The sequence below is a fragment of the Pteropus vampyrus genome, unplaced genomic scaffold (assembly GCF_000151845.1).
Source record: "Pteropus vampyrus isolate Shadow unplaced genomic scaffold, Pvam_2.0 Scaffold200, whole genome shotgun sequence".
NCBI lineage: Eukaryota > Metazoa > Chordata > Mammalia > Chiroptera > Pteropodidae > Pteropus > Pteropus vampyrus.
Genome location: NW_011888981.1, coordinates 1,192,571 through 1,199,048, shown reverse-complemented (window position 1 = coordinate 1,199,048; position 6,478 = coordinate 1,192,571).

Genomic DNA, 6,478 nt, shown 5'->3' with positions numbered 1-6,478 from the left:
GTGAAGGTATTAGAAAGATACTATGAACAACTTTATGTCAATATTTTAAAATAAAGATGAAATCGGCAAATTACTTGAACAATTATTGAAATTATACAAAAACATATAGAAAACTTAAAAATTCCTATATTTATTTAAAAAATTGAATCCATAATTTAAATCCCTCCAACTGTAATAATTTCAGACAAAGTTGGCTTCACCAGTAAATTCTTAAAATATAGCTTATGAATATAGGTACAAACTCCTTAGTAAACTATTAGCAAATCTAATTACATGATACATAAAAAATAAATAACAAAGTTGCATATCTTCTAGTTAAAAATATGAGTTTAACAATTAAAAATGAAGCAATATAATTTACCAAATTAATAAGAAAAAAGAAGAAAAATTATATAATTATTTTAATAGCTACAGAAAAAACGATTGAAAAAATATAGCAACATGCATGATGAAAATTCTTAGTAACCTTTGAATGAAAGGGATCTGATAAGAAATATCTACAAAAAACAAGAGTAAATAACACATTTATGATAAATTATTGAACATTTCCCCTGAGATTGAGAAAAAGACAAAGATCTCTGCTCTCATAGAGTTATTAAATTTTATTAAACATTATTCTAGATTATCTTGTAAGTAAAACAAATTTTAAAAATAAAAGATATAAAGGTTTAAAGGGGAAAAATATTTACTTGCACTGTGATTACATAGGTTAAAAAGTAGTTAAAAATCCTAACAATCCATATAAACTATTAGAATTCATGAGCAAATGCAGCAAAATATCTGTATATAAAACTAATAAAAATATTTTTTCTATATAATAAAAATATTTGGAAAATTAAATTAAAAATTAAATCCATTTATAGTATCACCACAAACATTACTAATGAAAGAAATGCAAGACCTCTTCACAGATAGCTAGAAAGCATTACTGAGAGAAAATAAAGAAGGGCTAAATGAATTGAAGAATATATATGCACATGGATTGGAAAATTTAATATTGTAACAGTGGCAATTATTTATTGTCAACAGATACAATTAAACTGACAAGATGATTTGAAAATTTATATAGAGATGCAAAGCATCTTCAAGATGAGTCAAAGCAATCTTGAATGGAAAGAACAAAGTTACAAGACTTAACAATAAAAGATGTCAAATCTTTTTAAAACTTACAATAATAAAAAGTATGAGATTAGCACAAGGATGAGCAAATGGACCGCAAAAACAAAAAATAAATTCAATAAATAGACTTACATATAAATGGTCATTGAATTTATGACAATTTCCAGTGAAGCATAGTAGAAAAGAGAATATTATTTTCTCAATAAAGACACTAGAACAATTGGCTACCTGTGTGAAAGAACTTGGACGCCTCTTACCGAACATAGACACAAAATCAATTTCATATTAAATGTAGATATAAATTTGAAAGGTAAAAAAAAAAGTAAATTAAAATAAAACTTAGGAAACTATTTTCATATCTTTAGGCAAAATGTTCTGAAACAAAATGCAAAAAGCATCAGTTATAAGCAAATTAAAAAGGTTGGGTTTATCAAAATTAATTTCCGTTCATCAAAACACACAATTAAAATAAAGATAATGAAACCTATATGTAGATTTCTCTGGGACATTTGCAATATAAATATCCAATAAAAGATTCATAATATCCAGAATTTCTATCATTTATCTATCATCTACCTATCAATCATCTATCTAATCATCTATCATCTATCCATTTATCTAATATATATATAACTCCCACAGACCAACGAAAAAATAGTAACCAATTCTTCCCTCCTCAGAATCATATGGTTTTGCTTCTGTGAGAAGCATTAAGTAGGGGATGAGAACTATGCTGGTTTCTAATTCCTCCCTTGAGTGCATAGTTGACTTTTAACCTAAAAATTTCAGAAGAAAATTTTAAGCTTAAACATACTCTGATGATCATCTTCAATTTATTTTTTTCCTTTTCTGACAGCACTTAAGTTATCCAGGCATACTTGTAGAAGTTTTCTTCTCTAATTAGAACTCTGAGAAAGATGGATTACAATAATTTTTGGAAAAATAAAAAAAGAGGGGGAATAAGAGAAGAGGGGGCCAAGAAAGAAGAAAGAAGAAGAGGTGAAGAAACAGGCTTAAAGAACCAAGATGACTTGTTTTTAATTTTACTGTGAAATTCCCAAATATTAACTTCACTGAAAAAGAAATGATTACGCTTATATTAATAAACTCTCAATAAAGTAAGGCTCAGTCTTCAAAACCTTGGAATACACTGCTGAAACACCTTCATTACTTCTGGCAACTTACTTTTATCTAAGTTTCTTGTTAGCTACTGTTACTAATTTATGAAGCTGAATCATCAAACATCCTTGTCTAATGTGTCTTTGGGGAGGTCTAATTGTTGTTCAAGTTCACTGTGACACTTTTAACCTGTTAATCATTATTTTCTCTTTACCCTATCTTAGTCTTAAATTTAGTTTTACCAGATAACTCTGTCCAATTCTTACCTGCTTTGGCATTTATAGTCCTCTTTATTCTGCACATATTTAACTGCTTGATATTTCCCATTGTTCCCCGCCCCCCTTTTTTTAAACTAAATATATACCACATCCAATTTGTCCTATAATTTCACTACATTCACAAGGCTATATTTATTATATGCTAAATACTTTACCTGTGAGACTTAAAGGAATATATACATCATTATCCTTAAACCATTTTTTTATTCACTTAAATATTCTCTCTTCCATTGTTTTATTCAACTTAGGAGGATTTTTTAAGTTTGTAAGTATTTGTCATTTAAATTTAGCTTCTCCTGACACATAGAAATGTATAGGCTCTCTCAATAAGCCTTATTGAATCTAGACATTGAATCTGTTGATTTAAGAGAACTTAAAAAAATGATATAATGTTTACTTGTTTCTTATCCAAAATAACACACTTTCTAAATGTTCTTGATAACAATATTATTTCACTTCTTATTTTATTCCATACTTCAACCTAGAATCATTTAATTTCCAAAAGTATTCCTCTACATACATTAATCGCTCTATTCTTAACTGTAATGTCTTGAGGGACCTATGCCAGTCTTCATTTTTTTTCTATTCTCTTCTCATGTAAATTTTTCTCTTTAAAAATGAGGTATATTTTTCTCTTTAAAATTTTTCTCTTTAAAAATGAGGTATATTTCTCTGAGTATGTTTCCTCTTGTCTTATTAGTGGCCACAAAGTATCCTTCACCTTCTTCACCACTTTAAGAATTGCCAACTCTACGTATTACTATGTTCACCAGACACCTAACACCCAGCCCAAAACACAACATATTTTAATTATCCAATATTTTGCAATTATGAGACAAAATATACACATTTAACTGAATTTGCAAGTTTTCATCTGTCTAGTTGACATCTTATTAATGTAGATGATGTACCCATGGCATGATTGAAAATGACAATGTGGATGTGTGACAGCATTTTATAAAGTGGCATTTCCATAGTTTTTACATAGGAGCATTGTAGGGGAATTTCTTAGTCCCCAGTTCCAAAATATTCCCTTCCATGTTGAGGGAACTCGATTGTTAAGATTTATTTTCCCATTTTCCATCTCTTTGTGGTTTCTGGTATTAAGGAGATGGAATTACTTATCATATTGTTAATGTAAAGAAAGATGATATGGATATACATGTTCAGATTAGGTCTGCCTTCTTTCCTAGTATGCATTTTATGAGATATCTCCATGTAGGGAAACCCTGTTCTGATCTACAGTTGCCTCTGAGAGATGTATTATTTGTATAATTCTGAGGTTTAGCCCATATAGCTCTCCTACTTTACTAAATGCTCAAAACTGGATTTAATCATTCACAAAAATGATATTTCAGCCACCATCTACCATCCTGTTGTTTTGTTTGATTTAAGAGATTTGTCTTGAAGTTTCATTAGCATAACAATCAAATCACATACTTTTAATTTACTATATTGTATGTTTATTAGTGGTGGCTTAAATGTATAATGGGGGGATTGTACTTATAGATCTGGGGATGGGGGCTGAAATATCCACCCTTAGTACCAAGAAACTTTCCCCCTCACTTCTATTACTAAAAACAGTCAAAGTGTTATGATTGCTAACATCTTCCATGAAAAATCCTTTTAGAAGCTCATTTTGGTAAACAATTCTATGTGAGTTTTCCCATCCTATGGAAACAAGTGCTGAAGCTTTTATCAGTGATTCATTTAAACTAGAGATAGAGCCAACATTTGTGTTTGGGAGCTGTGAGGATACAGATAGCCCAAGTGATGTTTGATAAGCTGCCCTTCAAATATTTAACTGTAACTTTCACAGTGAAGCCTTCCTTGATTATCTTATTTAAAATGCCAACTCTCCGCCCTACCCTAGCCATCATATTATCCTTCCCACTTTTATTTCCATAATACTTAATATCTTCTAAATTTCTTATTTAAGTTATTTATTTTGTTCACTGTCTCTTTCCCTTCATTAGAAGGTAAGTTAGCACAGTGTCTAAAGACTAATTAATAAGTCTTTAAAAAGTATTTGTTGACAATATGATTTTGAAGTAAACCCAGTTTGGATAAAAGCCTTTGGGCATTGGTTAAAATTGTCTCAATTGTCTGCTGCAAATCTGGTCACAAATATGTACATTACCAGCCAAGTCTGGTTGTCATACTTTCCAAATAATTTGAATAATTTTTAAGAAGGCATTGAGGTTTTATTGGGTCTCAGAAATCTGCAGATCATATAAGTAGAAACCCCAAATTATCTTCAAGTAATTCAGTGTTGACAGTTACCCCTACCTGAGGTGACCTAGAGTTGGTTGAGCTCTCTTAAACTTACTAGTGAAATGTTCTGTCTTGGACACTACAAGCAGATCATAGAGCTGAATATAGTAGAAAGCCACTACTCATAATTGCCTTGTCTTTCATACATGGATTTCAAAAGAGAGAACAAATTCTGAGAATGTCTAGAAACAGGCCCTTTTCAACCTAGAACATTCACTTTCTTTAGGGTTAGAAAGAACAATCTACGGTGAGAGCCTAAAAGTCAGCCATATTAGCAACATAAGATTATCAACTCCCTGAAGATCCCTGAGGTAGACTCAGCTTTTTGAGAGTAAGGACCTTGCTTCCTCACTCAGAACACACACACCAAACACGGAGCAAAATGGTTTTGCCAAATCTCCTCTCCTAGTGATCCTATCACCCATGCATTTGCTTTAAGAGCTGGTGATTTTCACTTTATAAACTTACCCTTGAGTTTGGGGTCATTACTTTTACTTTACTGCTTTGTTTAATTCATTCAGTGGTATTAGATATGAAAATCAATAGCTTGAAAATTTTCTTTAAAGAAAAATGATTCTCAATAGGAAAATGTGGTTTCTAGTTAGGCGCTCACTAAGCTCTCATGAGTCATTATTGCATAAAGTCTCATTAGTAAATGTGAAGATAATAAAAATGCATTATTTTAATTCTTATTTTAATCATCAGTTCTACTAAGAATCTCAATCAATGGCCTTAAATTCTTTATTATGAACTTATGTAGGATAAGTGACTCAACAGTTCATCTTCTATTGATTCCCATTTTGAGTTAAAATAGAGTTCAAATTATACAACAAAAGAAGCAAGTTGCGGGACACCTGTGACTAGCAACATATATAAATCATTAAATTATTTAAAAATTGAACAAGAATAGGAGTGTATATTACAAATTTTATAGTCTACAACAGGAATTGGCAAACTTTTTCTTAAAGGCCCAGAGAGTAACTATTTTAGGTACAGCCTCTATGGCTATTTAAGCACAAAAGCAGCCATGGACAATATTTAAACAAATATGGCTCCATTCAAAAACAAAAAAAAAAAACATTTTATTTATAAAAGCATGTGGCAGTGTAGATTTGGTCCATGGGCCATAGTTTGCCAACCCCTGGAAAAAAATTATCCTAGAAAGAAAAATCATGATGTAATGTTAATTTACCTACTTAGCATATAGTACTGACACATACTGCTCAAATTATGTGGGGTCATATAATACATATTAATTCTAAGTGCTTTATGAAGATTAACTTCTTATTGCTCAGAAATATTCTACTTGTCCCATTTAACAGATGAAGGACTGGTTAAATAGAGAAGTTAGGCAAACTGTTTGTATTAGATTCCTAGCACTGCCATGGCATATTATCATAAACTGGGTGGTTTGAAACAACAGAAATTTATTCTCCCACAGGTTTAGAGGCTGGAAATCTGAAATCGGGATTCGGCAGTACTACACTCTCTCTAGAGTCTTAAGGGGATGATCCTTTCTTGCCTTTTCCTAGCTTCTGATAGTTGCCTGCAAACTGGGTATTTACTCCAATCTCTACTTCTGTCATCACCTGGGATTGTCTCAATGTGTGTTTCTCTCTTTTCTCCTATTCTTATGAGGCCATCAGTCATGTTAGATTAGGGCTCACCCTAATTCAGTATGACTCCAT